We start from the raw sequence: 22,734 nt of genomic DNA on the forward strand, positions 1-22,734 counted from the left end.
TAAAAATGCTTCACTCTGATGATAACAGTTCTGGTTATGTTCCTCTTTTATGGAGACATGCAGAAATATGATGAGTGAAGCTCATATGATGAGTATTTCCCTTTACCATCCTGAAGAAAGTCATGAAATTCAAGTACTCATGTACAAAAAAGTAACATGTTACTCATAAGAAAGCCAAAATAAGGCTAAATTGGATTTTGTAAAATTAGGTACCAGAGGGTAGTGAGTAATACCAAATACAAAAGAAAAATATTGTGATTTAAGAATATGTATTAATTTAAGTAATCTTTCATGCCTGAAAGCAACGAAAACAATAATTTTAGTTAGATACAGTCCTGGATAGCAACATCATGTTATTCTGGTCAAAGAATTGAACTTTTCGTAGAGATTTCTGCCTAAAATTATTGAAATGATCAGAAACAATGAAAATTAGTCTTAACTATAATAAATTAAGGAACAACCACATTATCAGTTTAATATCTTTTAGAAACAGTGACAACCTTAGCCTAAGTGAAATAGGACATCAGGCATCCGGTCCCATCACTTCATGGGAAATAGATGGGAAACAGTGGAAACAGTGTCAGACTTTTTTTTCAGTGGCTCCAAAATCACTGCAGATGGTGACTGCAGCCAGGAAATTAAAAGACACTTACTCCTTGGAAGAAAAGTTATGACCAACCAAGATAGCATATTCAAAAGCAGAGACATTACTTTGCCGACTAAGGTCTGTCTAGTCAAGACTACGGTTTTTCCAGTAGTCATGTATGGATGTGAGAGTTGGACTGTGAAGAAGGCTGAGCACTGAAGAATTGATGCGTTTGAACTGTGGTGTTGGAGAAGACTCTTGAGAGTCCCTTGGACTGCAAGGAGATCCAACCAGTCCATTCTGAAGGAGATCAACCCTGGGATTTCTTTGGAAGGAATGATGCTAAAGCTGAAACTCCAGTACTTTGGCCACCTCATGCGAAGAGTTGACTCATTGGAAAAGACTTTGATGCTGGGAGGCATTGGGGGCAGGAGGAGAAGGGGACGACAGAGGATGAGATGGCTGGATGGCATCACTGACTCAATGGAGGTGAGTCTGAGTGCACTCTGGGAGTTGGTGGTGGACAGGGAGGCCTTGTGTGCTGCGATTCATGGGGTTGCAAAGAGTCGAACATGACTGAGCAACTGAACTGAACTGAACTGAACTGAACTAATACATCTTTCTCCAGAAACAACAAGGATGCCAAATTTCTTTAAACACAAGTAATGTGATCCTGAAAAATCCTAATCAAGAATTCTTTATTTGAGAAAATGAAGACTGGGAAATGGGCAATATATCATGTCCACTTCCTCACCAAAGTAAAACAGAAAATAAAGCTCAGTGAAGGAAGTGCCATTTATAGTTGCTTTGAGCTGGAGAGACTTCCCTCGTGGCTCAGACGGTAAAGCGTCTGCTTGCAATGCAGGAGACCTGGGTTTGATCCCTGGGTTGGGAAGATCCCTTGGAGAAGGAAATGGCAACCTACTCCAGTACTCTTGCCTGGAAAATACCATGGACAGAGGAGCCTGGTAGGCTACAGTCCATGGGGTCACAAAGAGTCAGACACGACTGAGTGACTTCACTTTCACTTGAGCTGGAGAAAATGACAAAGGCTGTAATCATGCAAAGTTTTAGAGGCAGCATTTACCTGGAATTCAGCTTTATAGATTTTGAATGATGTTTTTAAGCAGAGATGATAGTCAAGTATCACACAAAAGCAGAAATGAGTGTGCTCCGTGTCTTTCTTCACCTCAGCCCTGGAGCTGGATAGGGACTTGACTTTGTATCAGCAAGGGCTGCTTGGTAGGGAGCAATGAAAACAGTCTGAGGCTAAATTTATTAAACAGAACACATTTTCTTACAAGACAAAAATTGAATCGAGGTTACTTAACTCTTCCTTAACCCACCGGGCCTACTTGTCTCCAAAGAGCTAAAAACTGAAAAGATAATTCAAACTATTAGTGGTCTGGTGTGCAAACTAAGTTCCAAGATAACAATGAAAATCAGTTTACAAATGAAAAAATAAGACCTGAGACAAAGCGAGTCTACTCTCCCATTCTGATGCAAGTAGTGACTTTAGTAAGTTACTGTGGCTGTTTGATGATGAACTATAGATAGAATAAATTCAACAAGAGATCTGTGCACAGATACTTAACACTAAAAAAGCAAAAGGTAAAAAGGAGAGACAGTTCTAAACAAGCAGGGTGATACAGGAAACACTTTTGGATAAAACACTAATTTTTATGATTTAAAAAATCAAATGGCCTATTTAAATAAAAAATATAAAAAGATGATGTGATAAAATAGAATTATTCTTTTAAAGCTAAGGAAGGGAATAATAGAAAATGAGAAAACTATTATGGAAATGAGAAGATGGATGTAGAAAAAGTGCTTTTGAAATCAAATTCAGAGATATGAAAGTTTTCAGAGAGAAAAATTATAACTAAACAAAATAAAAATAAGATGAATACAATTGACTAGAAAATGATAGATATGGAAGAAGGCAAACAAGGGGTTAATCATGATGAAGTCTCTTGGCATCTACAATGAAGAAATCATTGCATAAATATCCGATCAGAAGAAGCTAGTCACTAAAGCCAGCACTTCTCATGATTACATGCAGAATTGATTGGTGTCTATGGACTATCAAGGGTAAATGGTATGACCATAAAATAACAAAGCACAAATCATATGCATGTAGAGGAAATGAAAATATATTTATGCAATAGCTTATAATTCCAGTTTTTATAGATTTTTCTGAAAAAAATTACTTGGAGACAGAATCCAATCAACTGAAATATTAATCTAAGGGGGAGAGGGGGGTAAAAAAACTTGTGGATGAAACATCTTATATAAAGATAGGTAGTAAGCATTGTATCTAACAGAGAATATGTCTTCTTTGCAAGTTCTCTTGTAACGTTTGCAAAAATAATGAACTCAGATCAAATTTAAGAGCAGAGATGCATTTAAAAATTGAAATAATAAAAATCAAATACATTGATTAAACTCTGATAAAACTAGGAAACAAAAGCAAAATTAAAACAAGCACAAATATCTAACTTGGACATACTGAAATGTTTTCTATCTTTGATTTCCTCCTGGCTCCAAAAAAATCAAAAAAATTTCAGAACAAGACAAATGATGATATGTTGCATATCAAAAATATGTGACACAGATTCAGCTCTGCAGAGATAAAATTCACAGAAGTAAGCAATCAACACTGAATTACAAACAATGGAATTAAGCACTGGAGGTAGGAGGTTTAAAAAGAGTAAGAAAAACAAAATTTAGAAAGCACTACAAGATGAATAAATTCTGAGAATTTATTGTAACAAAGCAAAAGAACAAGAAGCTAGAAATCTTTTAATGGAAAAGCACAGACCTGAATAAAGCAAAGCTAATCTTTCACTGCTTAAGTCTGAAAATAATCTTCGGGCCTCCCAATGTCTCGTCAGATTTTATAATTGATATCGACCAGGAACTGCTCTACTCCTAATCTTTAACTATGCTAAAGCCTTTGACTGTGTGGATCATAACAAATTGTGGAAGACTCTTAAAGAGATGGGAATACCAGACCATCTTATCTTTCTCCTGAGAAACCTGTATGTGGGTCAAGAAGCAACAGGTGGAATCCTGTATGGAACAATTGATTGGTTCAGGATTGAGAAAGGAGTACCACAGGGCTGTCTGCTGTCACCCTGTTTATTTAACCTACATGCTGAGCACATCATGAGAAATGCTGGGCTGGATAAGTTACAAGCGGGAATCAAGATACGTGGGAGAAACATTAACAACCTCAGATATGCAGATGATACCATGCTAATGGCAGAAAGCGAAGAAGAGCTAAACAGCCCTTTAATGAGGGTGAAAGAAGAGAGTGAAAGAGCGGGCTTAAAACTAAATATTAAAAAAAAAAAATCACACAACTAAGGTCATGGCATCCGGTCCTATTCAGTTCAGTTCAGTTCAGTTCAGTCTCTCAGTTGTGTCCGACTCTTTGCGACCCCTTGAATCACAGCACGCCAGGCCTCCCTGTCCATCACCAACTCCCGGAGTTCACTCAAACTCATGTCCATTGAGTCAGTGATGCCATCCAGCCATCTCATCCTCTGTTGTTCCCTTCTCCTCCTGCCCCCAATGCCTCCCAGCATCAAAGTCTTTTCCAATGAGTCAACTCTTCGCATGGGGTGTCCAAAGTACTGGAGTTTCAGCTTTAGCATCAGTCCTTCCAAAGAATACCCAGGACTGATCTCCTTTAGAATGGACTGGTGGGATCTCCTTGCAGTCCAAGGGACTCTCAAGAGTCTTCTCCAACACCATAGTTCAAAAGCATCAATTCTTCAGCGTTCGGCTTTCTTCACAGTCCAACTCTCACATCCACATATGACCACTGGAAAACCATAGCCTTGACTAGCCAGACCTTAGTTGGCAAAGTAATGTCTCTGTTTTTGAATATGCTATCTAGGTTGGTCATAACTTTCTGGTCCCGTTACTTCATGGCAAATAGAAGGGGAAAAGCCCTCTTTTTAGGCTCTAAAATCATTGTGGGTGGTGACTGAGCCATGAAAGCAGAAGATGATTGCTTCTTGGCAGGAAAACTATGAAAAACCTAGACAGTGTGTTGAAAAGCAGAGACATTACTCTGTCAACAAAGGTCCATACAGTCAAAGCTATGCTCTTCCCAGTGTTCATGTGTGAGAGCTGGATTGTAAAGATGGTAGAACACTAAAGAATTGATGCCTTCCAACTGTGGTGCTGGAAAAGACTCCTGTGAGTCCCTTGGACAGCAAGGGGATCAAACCAGTCAATTGAACAGGAAATCAACCCTGAATACTCATTGGAAGGACTGATGCTGAAGCTGAAGCTCCAGTATTCTGGTCACCTGATGCGAAGAGCCAATTCATTGGAAAAGACCCTGATGCTGGGAAAGATTGAGAGCAGAAGGAGAAGAGAGTGTCAGAGGATGAGATGGCTGGACGGCATCATCGATGCAATATACATGAACCTGGGCAAACTTTGGGAGTTGGTGAGAGACAGAGAGGCCTGGAGTGCTGCAGTCCATGGGGTCACAAAGAGTTGGACATGACTAGGCGATTGAACAATGAAAGCTGTTCTATTTCTCGTCTAAGGTTTTCCAAATAGTGTTTCTGTGTTTTCCCCTGAAGTTGTTTTCTCTGTGGAGCAAGAAATAACTGATCCTGGATCCACAGGGAATCTTATTCTAGATCTGATGGAGAGAACACTCCTCATTTAGTGATCTCTGGCTTTTGAGATGGGTAATTTCATTGTTTCCCTGGAAGAGGGATAAGTATGCTTGCTTTGAAAAGAAAGATACAATTTGAAGACCCAAGGAGAGTCTATAGTGCTACAGGTTATTTGCTCACTAAATACTGTTTCTTTAATTAGCACCTAGAGCTCAACTATCCTTCCTAGGTTTCCTGGAAACTAGATGAGGCTTGTGACTGAGTTCCTGCAGATGGACTATAAACAGAAAACATCATCTCATACATGTGTTACTTCCAGAGTTTTTGCCTTTGGTCAGAATGAGACTGGCTTCACTGGAAGCCAGGGATCAAAGAAGGCAGAACCCCATATATAAAATAGATAGCCAACGGGAATTTGGTGTATGGCTCAGGAAACTCAAACAGGGGTTCTGTATCAACCTAGAGGGGTGGGATGGGGAGGGAGATGGGAGGGAGGTTCAAAAGGGAGGGGATATGTGTATACCTATGGCTGATTCATGTTGAGGTTTGATAGAAAACAACAAAATTCTGTAAAACAATTATCCTTCAATAAAAACAAACAAACAAAAAAAAACAAAAAATGAAGGCAGAGCCATAAGCTGGAAGGAACATGGGTCCCTGAATCATGGATTCTTAGAGAAGAGCCATCATTAATCAGAAGTGTGGTTTATACATAATACAAAGTACATTCTTTTATATTTAAAGCATTATATCTGCAGGTTGATTCTTACAGAAACTAGTGTTTGCATATCAATATTTGGAATTATTTAATTCCTTCTACTATTATTAGAATTTATACATTTTCCTTATTTTTCCTATATAAATAAACAACTCTGTACTGTTCTTGGTCGATTATTTTATTAGGATTTCTGGAATTTTCTGTAGAAAAATGCAGAATAGTTTTAAGGATTTGATAAAGATTTACAAAATTCTCTCTAGAAGTACTGTGCCAAATTTTTAATCTCAAAAGAAGTGAATAAGGAGTCAAAATTTTCTAGACTAATATGTTCTCTTTCCATTGATTCATGATGAAAAACCTATATATATATATATATATATATACATATATATATATACACATATATATATATACACACATATAAATATATGTTTGTGTGTGTGTTTAATACAATACATTGTCTGCTTCAGGGTTCAGTTCAGTTCAGTTGTTCAGTCATTTCTGACTCTTTGCAACCCCATGGACAGCAGCATGCCAGGCTTCCCTGTCCATCACCAGCTCCTGGAGTTTATCCAAACTCATGTGCATTGAGTCAGTGATGCCATCCAACCATCTCATCCTCTGTCATCCCCTTCTCCTCCTGCCTTCAATCTTTCTCAGCATCAGGGTCTTTTCAAATGAGTCAGCTCTTCACATCCGGTGGCCAAAGTATTGGAGTTTCAGCTTCAACATCAGTCCTTCCAAAGAACACTCAGGACTGATTTCCTTTGGGATAGACTAGTTGGATCTCCCTGCCGTCCAAGGGATTGTCAAAAGTCTTTTCCAACACCACAATTCAAAAGCATCAATTCTTTGGTGCTCAGCTTTCTTTATAGTCCAACTCTCACATCCATACATGACTACTCGAAAAACCATAGCCTTGACTAGATGGACCTTTGTTGTTCAAGTAATGTGTCTGCTTTATAATATGCTGTCTAGGTTGGTCATAACTTTCCTTCCAAGGAGTAAGCATATTGTTATTTCATGGCTGCAGTCACCATCTGCAGTGATTTTGGAGCCCCCCCAAATAAATTCAGCCACTGTTTCCACTGTATCCCCATTTATTTGCCATGAAGTGATGGGACCAGATGCCATGATCTTAGTTTTCTGCACATTGAGTTTTAAGCCAACTTTTTGACTCTCCTCTTTCACTTTCATCAAGAGGCTCTTTAGGTCTTCTTTACTTTCTGCCATAAGGATGGTGTCATCTGCATATCCGAGGTTATTGATTTTTCTCCCGGCAATCTTGATTCCAGCTTGTGCTTCATCCAGCCCAGCATTTCTCATGATGTACACTGCATGTAAGTTCAATAAGAAGGGTGACAATATACAACCTTGACATACTCCTTTTCCTATTTGGAACCAGTCTGTTGTTCCATGTCCAGTTCTAACTGTTGCTTCCTGACATGCATACAGATTTTTCAAGAGGCAGGTCAGGTGGTCTGGTATTCCCATCTCTTTCAGAATTTTCTACAGTTTATTGTGATCCACAAAGTCAAAGGCTTTGGCATAGTCAATCAAGCAGAAATAGATGTTTTCCTGGAACTCTCCTGCTTTTTCCATGATCCAGCGGATGTTGGCAATTTGATCTCTGGTTCCTCTGTCTTTTCTAAAACCAGCTGAACATCTGGAAGTTCACGGTTCATGTATTGCTGAAGCCTGGCTTGGAGAATTTTGAGCATTACTTTACTAGTGTGTGAGATGAGTACAATTGTGTGGTAGTTTAAGCATTCTTTGGCATTGCCTTTCTTTGGGATTGGAATGAAAACTGACCATTTCCAGTCCTATGGCCACTGCTGAGTTTTCCAAATTTCCTAGCATGTTGAGTGCAGCACTTTCATAGCATCATCTTTTAAGGTTTGAAGTAGTTCAACTGGAATTCCATCACCTCCACTAGCTTTGTTCATAGTGATGCTTCCTAAGGCCCACATGACTTCACATTGCAGGATGTCTGGGTCTAGGTGAGTGATCACACCATCATGATTATCTGGGTCATGAAGATCTTTTTTATATAGTTCTTCTGTATATTCTTGTCACCTCTTCTTAATATCTTCTGCTTCTGTTAGCTTCAGGGTTATGAATTTCAATTTCTGTGTATTCTAGTTACTGATTCCATATTTAAATTATTAGAGTTTAACATATGCCTTAATATTTGGTATTATGAACTCTCATTTATTTTTCTCAAGTGTTTGCTTCTGGCCATGGTTTTTTTTTGTTTGTTTGTTTTGTTTTTGAGAAACACTTTGTTAAAATCCTTAAAAATTTCTATAGGGAATATTAAATGAGATGCATCCATTTAATTTTTTTTTTGTAATTCTATATATTTACAATATTTACTTTCAACCAGAAAGGTACTTTTTGTTTGCTTTGTTAATCTACCTTAGCACAAATTTGTACTTTTCCTCATGGTCTCATTCACACTTTAATCTAATATGTCTATTGCAATATGAATGGAATGCATGAGGGCTAAGCTTATAGAGAAAATATTGTTTTAAAAATCAATTGTATTTGGAATTATTTTCTGTTTCAGAGATTCTGTTTTTTTCAAAATAAGTTCATATGAACCAACAAAGACTAAAAACATAGGCCCATTTGTTCTAGTTTTAGGCTGATTAATATAACATACACTTTAAAAATATGGGAGTTAGCACTTTGATCACATTTTCTATGGTCAAACTATATCTGAAAACTATGTCTAACTACAGATGTCCCACTTTTGTAAAGGTGAATTTGCCTAGCAGGGGAAGATAAAGATTGCAAAGATTCTGGCAATCATGCCAAGCATAAAATAGTTTTAAAAAGTTGGGCATATCTTAGCCCCCAAGAAGGAAAGGCCTGATAATAGATGTCACAAAATACATGAAGTATTATCCTAACAAAGGACTAGATTTTTCACATCTCTGATATGTGATAAACAGATAAAGATACAATGATAGAAATTTTAATACAATGTTTAATGAAACCTTTTAACCTCTAGAAAGGTCTAGAAGTGAGCAGGGCTATTTTTCTGAGGTGCTGAGTCCCAGAGGGAGCTGAGCAGACCATCTGTCAGTGACACAGAGTAAGACATTCTTACACAGGGTCACAACCTGGCCTCTGTGTCCCCAAAGGTCCTGGCCAGCTGTGATTCTGTCATGAGAGTGTCATGCAGTGAAGGTGGTCCCTATTGTTAGTGGAGCTGCATTTTAGTCATCTCAGCAGTCACTGCTGGAGCCAACTATGATTTGATTCTTCTATCTATTAATTATGGGCTGTAAATATTCTGTTTGTGCAGAAAATTCCCTATTCCCTGCACCTGTGGTTGAAAATTTTAGTTATGCAATCTCATAGTCAAATGGTTGTTCCAATGGCAACACAATTTCCTCTGCCAAAATTAAGTATTTTTTCCCTTTAAAGAAAAATTCTGCTGTATTATGTGATAATCAGTTTAAAATAATTTCAGGTTTCAGACTCAAAATACAGACTTAAAAAAATGGTGAAATCTAGAATGAAAATCATCATCCTTATAATTTGGAGCATTTATTTTATCTGATCTTTTAAAAAATAAAACCTCATTTAAAAAGCAATCTTATGAGACCATATGTTTTACATCTAAGCTCACAAATTTAAAAATAAATTGAATCTAATGAGTAATGCATTATGAAGGGATATTGTGTGTGTCCAGCACACATAGTTGTGTCCAACTCTTTGTGACCCTATGGACTGTAGTCTGCCAGGCTCCTCTGTCCATGGGGATTCTCCAGGCAAGAATACTGGAGTGGGTTGCCATTTCCTTTTCCAGAGAATCTTCCCAACCCAGGAATCAAACCCATGTCTCCTGTGTCTTCTGCATTGCAGGCTGACAATTTATCATCTGAGTCACAAGAAAAGCCCCCATATATACGCTACCATGTTTAAACAGATAGCTAGCGGAAGGCAGTTGTATAGCACAGGATGCTTAGCTCAGTGCTCTGTGATGACCTAGAGGGATGCCCCTGAGTGGGTGGGAGGGAGACTCAAGAAGGAGGGGTTATATGTATATTTATGGCTGATTCACATTGTTGTACAGCAGAAACCAATGCAACATTGTAAAGTAATTATCCTCCAATTAAAAAAAAACTAGTATGAAAAACTTTAAAAAGATACTTCATTATGAAAGGAAAGAAAGTTCTGAGGCAAAATCTAGAGAGACAAGAAAATCATGGAAGGGATTTTGTTTAATGGGAGTAACTAGAGAATATTCATATGCTGATATAGAAGAATCATTAGTAAATAAGATTAAGTGCACAGGAACAATGGATAACTCATGGATCAAGGGTTGGAGAAGATAGATTTCAGGTATAGATACATGAGTGGCCTGAAAATTGCTTCCTCTGCAACAGGTTAAACAAGATAAGGGGAGACACAGTTATGGGTAAGGAAGCAGAAATGCAGCAGTGTGTTCATAACCACCCCTGACTTTTCCTGTGATGATGGAAGTATAGTAATCTGCAGTGACGTGAGAGCACGTTGAGACAGGGGACCTGAGGGTAATGCTAAAAGTGGGGAATGAATGATCAATGAAGGAACTAGAAGAGGGAGCTTATTCAGAATACACAACTGGATGGCTAAAGACTTGCAAGCAGAGATGAAAATGTACAATACAGTTTTGTTGGAACAATCTAACGGTCTGTATAGTTGTATGCGCACATTTCTTCTCTACTTTGAGCTGTGTCTAGCACTGCTGCAGTGGTTGATTTGCAGCAGAACATTTTGGAAGAAGAGCAGGATAGAGGAGGCAGGGTGATGGGTCATCACATATAGGATGTAAATGAACTAAAAATAGACAGAGATGGGTGATATCAGATTTATTTGGCAAACTAAGAGGGGTAAGAACTATTAGTGACAATAGAAAATTATTGTAGGAAAAGGATGTCAGGGCTTCCCGTGTGTTGATGGTGGTGCTGTTGAGGAAGTTAAGTGAAAGTCAGGTTATCCCAGTTGAGGTAATCAACAAACTCTAAGGCCATTGAGTCTTAGAAGAGCCATCTACTGACTTCGGAGTCTCTCCAAATGATGCAGGCAGGAAAATGATAAGGTAGATGCCAAAATCTTAAGGCAGCATGAACCTCAAAGAAAAACTTGCTTTCAAAAGATTTTAGTTGTTAAAAAGTAAAATATAACATTCTGTGAAATGGTATTGTAAATTTAGGATTGTTATGCTCTCTGTGCCCGAGGTTCTCATAAGTAACATCTGGGGAAAATGGAGTCCAAGGAAGGGTGAGGAACAAAAATGAAAGAATGAATGTAGGTCTATGAGGGAAACAGAAAATAAGGAAAAGAACAATGTGAACAGGGATTCCAGTGTTTGTCATGCTTCAGTTTCATCCCCAGTTCTGCTAGTTCCTGACTGGTGAAATTGTTATAGATAACAGTCTATAAAATGGAGATAATATTGCAAATACTGTATATGGTAGTAATGAGAATTAATGAGATATACAGCCTTTAAAATCGTGCATAGTATCAAATGCTTAAGCAACATTAGCATTTATTTTTATTATTACTGTGTTGTCATCATTATTATTATCTGGCTCAAAATTAAGAAGACAAACTTTCTGGGAAAAGTTCCTTTTAATCACCTAATAATAAAGTTTGATAGAGGTCTCTTTGTATTTTCCACAAACTCAAAACATTAATTCTAGGTTGGCTCTATGAAAGGAGAGCATAATAGAGTGGCTTTGGTTGTACATAAATCATGAGCAACAGAATCAGCAAGACCTAAGCTAGCACTTCAGAGTTAGAATCTTTCTGTTGGAAAGGGGAGGAAGGGGGAGATATTTACAATATTGATTCTGGGGACAGATCATTCATTTCAATGAGATCAAGCTTTCTGCCCCCAGAAAATCTTGGGATTAGACTATTATTTTTTACGCTTTCACTGCTATCCTCCTTATAAAAGTTAATGAATGTTTCTAAGAGAAAGGGTAATCTTTGTAAATCATTTTCAGTTTGTGTAAAGCATTTAATGTAATTTTAAAATGTTAATACATTTGCTAGATAAAAATTTATGTAAGTCGTCATGAAAAGTTGAGCCTCAGATTTAGATAAACAAAGAAAAAGAACGGGCTATTATCAACATTTTCAACAAAGGTATAAATATACATATTGCTGAAAAGATAATATTATTTTTAATTAAACAGTAAGGAACTGATGAAACAGTTTTCTCCTTGTACATCTGAGCTTGTAGTGCATTCACTGGCATAACACTCAGCACATCTAGAATTGTCTTGGCTTGGCATGTCTGATTACCCAGAGATACATTCTTTTCTTATGAACATTATGGAGGAAGCTGCTTAATATAGGAAGAACTTTCTCCTTTAAAAATCAATTTATTTACCAGATTTGTAAAAATACAGATATATTTTTGGAATTCATTGAATGGGCTGTATCCTTGTTATTCCTGGTGTGTTGGGTAATATTCCCCTACATTTAGCCTACAACTATACTGCTGAAATCAATTTATCAGGTGACAAAATCATTTTCGTTCTCCCAATCACTATATCCATATGGCACCAAAAGTCATCTGAGATTTTGTTGTAGTTGTTTAGTTGCTAAGTCATGTCTGACTTTTTGCAACCTCATGGACTGTAGCCCACTTGGCTGCTCTGCTTATAGGATTTCCCAGCCAAGAATACTGGAGTGGGTTGCCATTTCCTTCTCTAGGGGATCTTCCTGATCCAGGGATTGAACCTGTGTCTCTTGGATTGGCAGGCAAATTCTTTACCGCTGAAACACTAGGGAAGTTCTAATCCTGGCTTAAAGAATTTAAGTTTTCACAGAAAACAGTTTTCATGTACCACTAGGTAATACTTTGTCTTATGAAAATAAATGGCTTTATGACTGTCCCCTGAATAGTTATATTCTTATCACATATTCACTCAACAAAATATAGTAGCACTTTGTAGACTTAAAAAATATCACAACCTAAATGTTGAGAGTTATATTTTTAGGACTTGAGCCTAATGGAGACAGCATCTCAAGTAACCCCAAGAGAACTGCTCTGAGGGGGCAGGGGTTGGGGGTGCAGCCAGATTATATAGAAATTTTGAAACAAAGGGCAGGTAGTTTGAGCTCAAAAGATTATTGTAAACCAAAGAAAATCAGATAGCCCAAGTTGTTTGCTAAGCAGTTTGCTCTTTTCTGTGTTTGGGAAGATGCAAGAGTCTGGGCTCATTGAAATCATTCCTTTGATATGCACCTCAGCTATGTGGGGCCTGTATCCTGTGTTTTCGCATCCTGAATTTCCTCAGGGCTCACCATGGGGGAGTGGCTGCAGTTTGCTAAATGGCAGGTATTTCTTCCTTGCTCACCACTCACCATCTGTGGTGGCTTCAACTGCTGATGTCTGTGACATTCTTTGCTTACTGATATGGCAGGAAATATTCCATTTCTCAACTTATCAAACAGCACCAAATATCATCATTGTGTTAATAAGTACTTGGGTACAAAGATGAAAATATTCTTGCTCTTAAAGAACTTACCATCTGGTTGACTTCCAATTTGAGGAAGGAGAAAAGCACATAGCAAACCATATTATAAAAGTAATATTCTTTGTGGATTCATGCCAGACCATCTACCCACTTCTGACCCCTAAAGTTGTAAAATAATTATATTATTCATAATGTTAGGGCCCAAACTATTTTTGGAACATTGCTTTCTTGAATTACAAATGTTCTGCATGGATACATGATTATAAGTAATTCAAATAATACAAAATATACAGGCTAAAGGATGAAAAAGCTTGCCTCTCACTTTCCTTATTTCTCTTGCCAAGGTTCTTGCCCCAAGGCAGAAAGTATTAACTGTATAAGATGTATCATTTGCAGGATTTATTTAAAAGAATAAATACCTCAATGTGTGTCTTCCTATCAAGGGACATGGGGTTTGGGGTGCATTTAACTCTTTCTATTATTTTTTTCTGATTTCTTATTACTAATACATAGGATAGATATTTTTGATTTTTATAGTTTTACTTTTGCCAGCATCACTATCCATTCATATTTTCCCAATGTTTCTAAACTGAATCTTTCTGTGTTCTAGATAGGTAATGCCATCGACCCATGGCTAGATTTTCTTTATCTTCAGTGTTTTTCCTTTCTATTCACTTTCTTTCTATCATTGCACTTCTTGAGTTCTGAGAATAAGGTTGAGAATAATGATGGTGGGAATTCCTTGATGGCCCAGTGGTTAGGACTCTGTACTCTCACTGACAAGGGCATGGGTTTGATTCCTGCTCAGGGAATTAAGCTGAGTGATGCAGCAAAAAAAAAAAAAGGGGGGGGGAGGTAGTGATAGTATTTCAGTGAGGATCTTTTTGGTTGCAAATAATATACATTTATTTATTTTTGGCTGTGTTGGGTCTTCATTGCTGCACGGGCTTTCTCTAATTGATGGAGGCTACTCTTCATTGCAAAATGGCTGTCTGGGGAGGCCTTACAAATAGCTGTGAAAAGAAGAGAAGTGAAAAGCAAAGGAGAAAAGGAAAGATAAAAGCATCTGAATGCAGAGTTCCAAAGAATAGCAAGAAGAGATAAGAAAGCCTTCTTCAGCAATCAGTGCAAAGAAATAGAGGAAAACAACAGAATGGGAAAGACTAGAGATCTCTTCAAGAAAATTAGAGATACCAAGGGAATATTTCATGCAAAGATGGGCTCGATAAAGGACAGAAATGGTCTGAACCTAATAGAAGATATTAAGAAGAGGTGGCAAGAATACACAGAAGAACTGTACAAAAAAGATCTTCATGACCAAAATAATCATGATGGTGTGATCACTCACCTAGACCCAGACATCCTGGATTGTGTAGTCAAATGGGCCTTACTACGAACAAAGCATCACTACGAACAAAGCTAGTGGAGGTGATGGAATTCCAGTTGAGCTGTTTCAAATCCTGAAAGATGATGCTGTGAAAGTGCTGCACTCAATATGCTAGCAAATTTGGAATACTCAGCAGTGGCCACAGGACTGGAAATGGTCAGTTTTCATTCCAATCCCAAAGAAAGGCAATGCAAAAGAATGCTCAAACTACCACACAATTGCACTCATCTCACATGCTAGTAAAGTAATGCTCAAAATTCTCCAAGCCAGGCTTAAGCAATACGTGAACTATGAACTTCCAGATGTTCAACCTGGTTTTAGTAAAGGCAGAGGAACCAGAGATCAAATTGCCAACATCTGCTGGATCATGGAAAAAGCAAGAGAGTTCCAGAAAAACATCTATTTCTGCTTTATTGACTATGCCAAAGCCTTTGACTTTGTGGATCACAATCAACTGTGGAAAATTCTGAAAGAGATGGGAATACCAGACCACCTGACCTGCCTCTTGAGAAATCTGGATGCAGGTCAGAAAGCAACAGTTAGAACTGGACATGGAACAACAGACTGGTTCCAAATAGGAAAAGGAGTATGTCAAGGCTGTATATTGTCACCCTGCTTATTTAACTTCTATGCAGAGTACATCATGAGAAACGCTGGACTGGAAGAAACACAAGCTGGAATCAAGATTGCCGGGAGAAAAATCAATAACCTCAGATATGCAGATGACACCACCCTTATGGCAGAAAGTGAAGAGGAACTGAAGATCCTCTTGATGAAAGTGAAAGAGGGGAGTGAAAATGTTGGCTTAAAGCTCAACATTAAGAAAACGAAGATCATGGCATCCGGTTCCATCACTTCATGGGAAATAGATGGGGAAACAGTGGAAACCGTGTCAGACTTTTATTTTGGGGGCTCCAAAATCACTGCAGATGGTGACTGCAGCCATGAAATTAAAAGACGCTTACTCCTTGGAAGGAAAGTTATGACCAACCTAGATAGCATATTCAAAAGCAGAGACGTTACTTTGCCGACTAAGGTCCGTCTAGTCAAGGCTATGGTTTTTCCAGTAGTCATGTATGGATGTGAGAGTTGGACTGTGAAGAAGGCTGAGCACTGAAGAATTGATGTGTTTGAACTGTGGTGTTGGAGAAGACTCTTGAGAGTCCCTTAGACTGCAAGGAGATCCAACCAGTCCATTCTGAAGGAGATCAGCCCTGGGATTTCTTTGGTAGGAATGATGCTAAAGTTGAAACTCCAGTACTTTGGCCACCTCAGGTGAAGAGTTGACTCACTGGAAAAGACTCTGATGCTGGGAGGAATTGGGGGCAGGAGGAGAAGGGGATGACAGAGGATGAGATGGCTGAATGGCATCACTGACTCGATGGACGTGAGTCTGAGTGAACTCCGGGAGTTGGTGATGGACAGCGAGGCCTGGCGTGCTGTGATCCATGAGGTCTCAAAAAGTCGGACACGACTGAGGGACTGAACTGAACTGACTCTTCATTGCAAAGAACAGGCTCCTCATTGTGGTGGCTTCTCTTGTTACAGAGCACAACCTCTAGAGTGTATGGGCTTCAGCAGTTGCTGCATGTGGGCTGAGTAGCTGCAACTCCCAAGCTCTAGCGCACAGGCCCAATAGTTGTGATGAACAGCCTTAGTTGCTCTGAGGTATGTAGGATCTTCCTGGATCAGAGATCAAACCTATGTTGGCTCCACTGGATGCAGGCAGACTGTTTGCCACTGAGCCACCAGGGAACCCCCAAATAACAAGCATTTAACTTGAATCAATTTATGTTAAAAAAGAGGAAATCATTAGGAGATCCACACAGCTTACAGCTTGGCTAGAGGGATACTCTAAACCAGGCATTGTCATTCAGCCAGAGCTCATTCCCTTGTTAGCTCATTTTTAATTTTCTCTCCATTCGGGCCTCATGTTTTAAAGGTATCGATCACCCTCTTATTGACAGAACAATAGATACAGGGTTTCTTGTTTCCTATCTCAGTACTTCTTCCACTAGTTGGAATCCCTTTCTTCCTCTTCAGTTTGAAAAACAAAAACAAATACATAAAAACAACATCTGAGGAAGAATGATGATTGGTTTGTGTTGGCTCAGATGTTTAACCTTAAACAATGAACTGGGAGTTGGTGGAGCCTTCTTCCCCACTGTACAGTTGTTTTGTCATGGGGAGCACTTCCCTAGAGAATGGAGTTGTCTTTTCCAGAATACAGGAATAGTATTAAGCAGACAAACAAAAGATGTTCAGGACAGTAGACATCCTAATCTTGCTAGTACCTTTAATGGGACTGCATTAAAAAATGCTCATCTAAGAAGTGTGATAGGTGGTAAATTCTCTATTTTTCTGGCAGATGCATTTTAATAAGATAAAGAATTGGTGTTGACAGTTCATGTATGTAAAAGGTTTTCAGCATTTGTCTAGATGCTCTCATAGATTATATTTTAAAATCTATTTATGGTGTTTAGAATTTAAAAGAATTTTAAAAGATGCAAATATCCCTTGTATCCACTCTTGCCTCCTTTGCTTTTTCTTTTCTTTTCATTTTTTTGTCTTCTTCCTACTCTTCCCCCCAACCCATTTCTTTATATGCCCTCTTTTCAACGTTAACAAACTATAAGGTTTGGGAAAACACCTCTCAAAAGAACTGTTCTGACAACTGTTGAGTTGGGGTTGCACCAGTGATCCCGAGCAAGAGAGGCATGGAAAGCAGAACAATCTTCACGAGTTTAGCAACAGCAGAGCTGAAGAAAATGATAGCGTGAGCCAGAGCACAGGACACGCACTAAGCATCTGAGTATCTCTCTAAAATGCAGATTCTGATTTGTACATGTGGGATATAGCCTGACCATCTGATTTCTAACAAGCAACCAACCATGTTGCCCATGGGACACAATTTGAGTAGCAAAAATATGTGCATTATAATTACCTGTCAGTCAACCATGCACATTAACTAAGTAAAGCCTTTAATAGTACACACAGAGTTGGGAACAGTGACTCTTATTTTCATCTCCACAATGTCTCTCTTCTATTTTTTTGGTCAAGATAACCTCACAGATTATATGTGGCTGGCAATGGAGTAACACTAGTGATGTTTTGGGGGACATAGTTTGATTTCAACCAGGCTCCCTTTATTGAGGAACACCCTCAGTGGTAAAGGGTCTACTCACCAATGAAACAGGTTTGATCCCTGGATTGGGAAGATCTCCTGGAAAAGGGAGTGGCAACTCACTCCAGTATTCTTGTCTGGGAAATCCCATGGACAGAAGAGCCTGGTGGGCGACAGTCCATGAATCACAAAGAGTGAACATAGCTGAGTGATTAAGGACGCATGAGCACTCACCACCCCAACGGGGATCAGTCGAAAATTAAAAAGGAGGCCAGTATGTCACTGGAGAAATGAGAAGGTGTCCTTTTGTCTCATGTCACTGTATTGTCAGAGAAGGGGCCTGGATCTTCGTGGTTCTTCTCCCTTAAGCGGTTATACTAAAGCAGGAACTTTGCCACTTGTTGACCTGTCACCTCTACGGCCGCTCTCAAGGACAAGCGTCTTACTTCCTGTTGGCCCAGAAGCTTCACCTTGCTGTGTCATAGCTTTCCATTATCTCAAAATATCTGTGGTCACACTTTGCTGAATATTACCTGTGTTCTGATCAAAGTACTTCTTTTTTTAAACTCACTGGATGCCTGTTCTCCTTTTTTCATCTCTTAATACAGGATAAAACAATTAGAACATTAAGGACACTCCTTAAATAACCCATGAAGCTAAAAATCATTTAGCTTCTATATGTGTGCATGCTTGCTCAGTTGTTGTTGCTGTGGTTCAGTCACTAAGTCGTGTCCAACTCTTTGCAATCCCATGGACTGTAGCCTGCCAGGCTCATGAAATTTTGCAGGCAAGATACTAGAGTGGGTGGCCATTTCCCTCTCCAGGGGATCTTCCTGACCCAGGAATCGAACCGGCATCTCTTGCATCTCCTGCATGGCAGGTAGATTCTTTACCATTGCACCACCAGGGAAGCCCCTTAGATTTTGTAGCTTTCCTCCTAAATTGATGTGTATTCTTTTTTTAAATTGAAATATAATAGACTTGCAATGTTGTATTAGTTCCCGGGGAACAAAATGGTGATTCAACATTTATACACATGATGAGATGATCACCATGATTAGTCAGTTATCATGTTACTCCTTAAAGTTGTTATTCAGTTGCTCAGTTGCGTCTGATTCTTTACGACCCTATGGACTGCAGCACACCAGGCTTCTCTGTCCTTCACTGTCTTCCAGAGTTTGCTCAAACTCAGGTTCACTGAGTCGGTGATGCCATCCAACCATCTCATCCTCTGTTGTCCCCTTCTTCTCCTGCCTTCAATTTAAAATTACTACATTATTGACTATATTCCCTATTCTGTATATATACATGCCCATGACTTATTTATTATAAATAACTATGTTTGTGCCTCTTAATATATAGTGTGCAAATATTTTCTCTTATTCAGTAGGTCATTCTTTTGTTTTGTTGCTGACTTTGCTGTGTAAAAGTCGTTTAGTTTGATGTAATCTCATTTTATTTTAGCTTTGGTAAAGAATCTGCCTGCAATGCAGGAGACACTGGTTCAGTTCCTATTTTGGGAAGATCCCCTGGAGAAGGAATAGGCTACCCACTCCAGTATTCTGGCCTGGAGAATCCCATGGACTGTACAGTCTGTGGGGTTGCAAAGAGTCGAACATGACTGAGCGACTTTCACTTCACTTTCACTTGCTGTGCAAAAGTCCTTTAGTTTGATGTAGTCTCATTTGTTTATTTTAGCTTTGGTTGCCCTTGTTGACCACAGATCCAAAAAATACTGGTAAGACTCATGTAAAAGAGCTGGCCGTCAGCGATTCCTTCTATGAGTTTTATGGTTTCAGGTCTTACATTCAAGTTTTTAATGCAGTTTTAGTTAATTTTGTATATTGTGTAATATAGTGGTTCAGATTTATTGATGTGTATTCTTAAGTAATTTTTAAGCTTGCGCTGTCTAATTTCAACATAAGTTTTAAGTTCTTTTTGGCAGGGATTATGCCTATATTTCTTTCTTACTACTTACAGCTTTAGTATAGTATTTGGTGTACAGTGACATTCATTTTGTACTTTTAAGTGAATGTGTTTTTAATTTCATTTTGGTAAATATTTTCTGATGACACTTTATTGCCTCCAAGATATATAAAGAATGACTAATAATTGCCTGCCAAGTTGGGCACAGTGGTGATTAAATGGTGTTGTTAGGTTTTTCCTTACCCTGAATGTTTCGAAAGAACTAGAGCATATTGTACAGTGATTAATTAATTGCTCCTGCTAGATACATGTGTCTCTCTCTCTGTGTGAGTGTATGTAAGAGAAAGAGTTCAAAAACTATTAAAATAACTTCCTAAATGATACACAATGCTAAAATGATAAAATAAAATTTTAAATGGTCAAGATTTGTGAGGGCCTTCTCCAATGGCTCAGCAGTAAATAATCTGCCTGCAACGCAGGAGACACATTTTCAATCCCTGGTTGGAAAAGATCCCCTGGAGGAGAAAATGGCAACCCACTCCAGTATTCTTGCCTGAAAAATCCTGTGGACAGAGGCGTGCAGTCCAAAGAGTTGTGAAGAGTTGGATACAACTGAGTACACACACACACACACACACACACACACACACAAGATTTGTGAAGACTTATACGGTGGTGAAAGTGTGAAAGTGTTAGTCGCTTACTTGTATCTGACTCTTTGTGATCCCATGGACTGTAGCCCACCAGGCTCCTCTGTCCATGGAATTCTCCAGGCCAGAATACTAGAGTGGGTAGCCATTCCCTTTTCCAGGGGATCTTCTTGACCCAGGGATTGAACCAGGGTCTCCTGCATTGCAGGCAGATTCTGTACCATCAGCCACCACGGAAGCCCTATAGTGTGGTAATAAAAGCTAAAATGAGGTCTCCAAGTTTATGGACAACCAAAAGAGAAAGCATAGTAAAGTAGATAATACATATGAAAATTATTTCAAGTAAAAGAAGAGAAAAGGGACACAATACTTTTCACTGGGGAAACATGAGACTCTAATTAATCCCGTATAGTCCTCGAATGATGTCAATTCAATGTTTTTAAAATCTACATAGCATTTTTCCCCACTTGCACATCCTATACCCACTCTTTAGAGAGCCCAGAGAAGTGGTCAGTAGAATATCTCATTCAGTGGGATAATCCTATATTCCAAGTCCTCCTCTACACTTGATGGCTCAAGCTCATTCTCAATAGCATGCCTTTCACTATCAAAATGTTATTAGAATGGATGATAAATTGTATAAAACCTACCCTTGGGCAGGCAAGGAGGGTAAAGAGAAATAATAGAAGTGAAAACATATCTTACATGAGTTAACACCCATATTAAAATCTGTTTTGTACAGATTTGAAGCAAGACTGAATTTTCTACCTGGTGAGAACAGAAAGTCTGTACCGTGCTGAAGGGCAAGGGCAAAGAGGAAGACAGTGAGAGGAAAAGCTACAGTGTTTGCTGGAATGTCCTTCAGTGAAGCAGTCTTTGTACAAGGTCTCAGTTCCTGACTCATCAGCTTATTCTCTTAAAGGCTCGGAGCCAGTGATTCTGTCTGGACCAGGCAAGAGCTGGCTATGGTGAAGGTCAGTGCAAATGGAAGCATATGAGGAAATATACTCCCACATCTTAAATTTTTTTTCCTGGATGAACATCTGTTCTAGTCTTAGAATTAGGAAAACTAATATCACAGGAAGTAAAGGCTATTTCCTAGACTGGTCTTTTGCCCAATACCACATCCTGAGGTCCTGAGAAAGAACAGCTGGGAAGGTACCAGCGCCAGTGGCTAGGAGCCTGTTTTCATGATTTGTATTATCAAAAGTAGGATATTGGGGCATATAAGAGCTGTATGGAGATTTGACTTTCTACAAGTTTCTTTGGAAGAATCACAGAAACAGGAAAAAAATTATAAATTTTAGTTAAAAAATTACATTGTAATAAAAGATCAAAGGCAACTTACTCTGCTTTTCATTTTGTAAATGTTTACCATTGTATGTAAACAAGATTTTATCCTGAGAATTTATTTATAATGTTTTGCTTCTCTAATACTAGGTCTCACATTCTAAGTTGGTAAAAACAGTTATTTTTCTCTATAGCTTACACATGGATCAAAATCTTGAGCTCATCCTTGACACCTTCTTCTAACATTTCAAGTTTGATCCTTTACCACTCTTATCAGTATCCTTTGATTCTGTCCTCACAGGTACAACCATTTCTCCTCCTTTAAACAATCCTGGATATTGTCATAACTACGTTTTCTTAAAGCAACACTCTAAACTTTCTGGCTGAAAATCTTTTAATGAATTCTTCTTGATTTTCATAATGCATGTGCTAAGACACTTCTGTCCTGTCTGACTCTGTGACACTATGGACTGTAGTCTGCCAGGCTCCTCTGTCCATGAGATTCTCCAGGAAAGAATCCTGGAAATGGGTTGCCGTTTCTCCTCCAGGGGATCTCTCCGACCCAGGGATCAAACCTGGGTCTCCTACATCTCTTGCATTGGCAGGCAGGTTCCTTACCACTGGTGCCATCTGGGAAAAGCCTTTTCAAAATGTTTGAACTATTTGTTCTAGTGTTCAAGGTTCTTCAAAATTTGGTACCCATAAATTTTCTAATGGGCTCTTCTATACTTCATTTACATAATATAATTCATGTTCCAGGCAGACTGGATTATTTAATATGGCAGCAAAGGCCCTTCACAGGTCCATCTGTCCAGTTGTATCATGGGTACCTTTCCTGTTAACCATAAGAAGCCATCTAATCTTTCTCTAAGGCTTCCAGATGATTTATGTATTAGTACTTTTGAAAACTTATGCTCATTCAA

The 22,734-nt window shown here is 38.7% G+C and overlaps 1 long non-coding RNA gene across 1 annotated transcript in view; it reads left to right on the forward strand.

Moving 5' to 3' along the window:
• Positions 1–22,734, forward strand: part of LOC132657263 (uncharacterized) — a 186,085-nt gene that overhangs the window by 146,546 nt on the left and 16,805 nt on the right. Inside the window, exon 6 of the long non-coding RNA XR_009595146.1 lies at positions 21,264–21,495. This is a non-coding gene — a long non-coding RNA (uncharacterized LOC132657263). The remainder of the gene's footprint in view (positions 1–21,263; positions 21,496–22,734) is intronic.

The sequence above is a fragment of the Ovis aries genome, chromosome 10 (assembly GCF_016772045.2).
Source record: "Ovis aries strain OAR_USU_Benz2616 breed Rambouillet chromosome 10, ARS-UI_Ramb_v3.0, whole genome shotgun sequence".
Taxonomy (NCBI): Eukaryota; Metazoa; Chordata; class Mammalia; order Artiodactyla; family Bovidae; genus Ovis; species Ovis aries.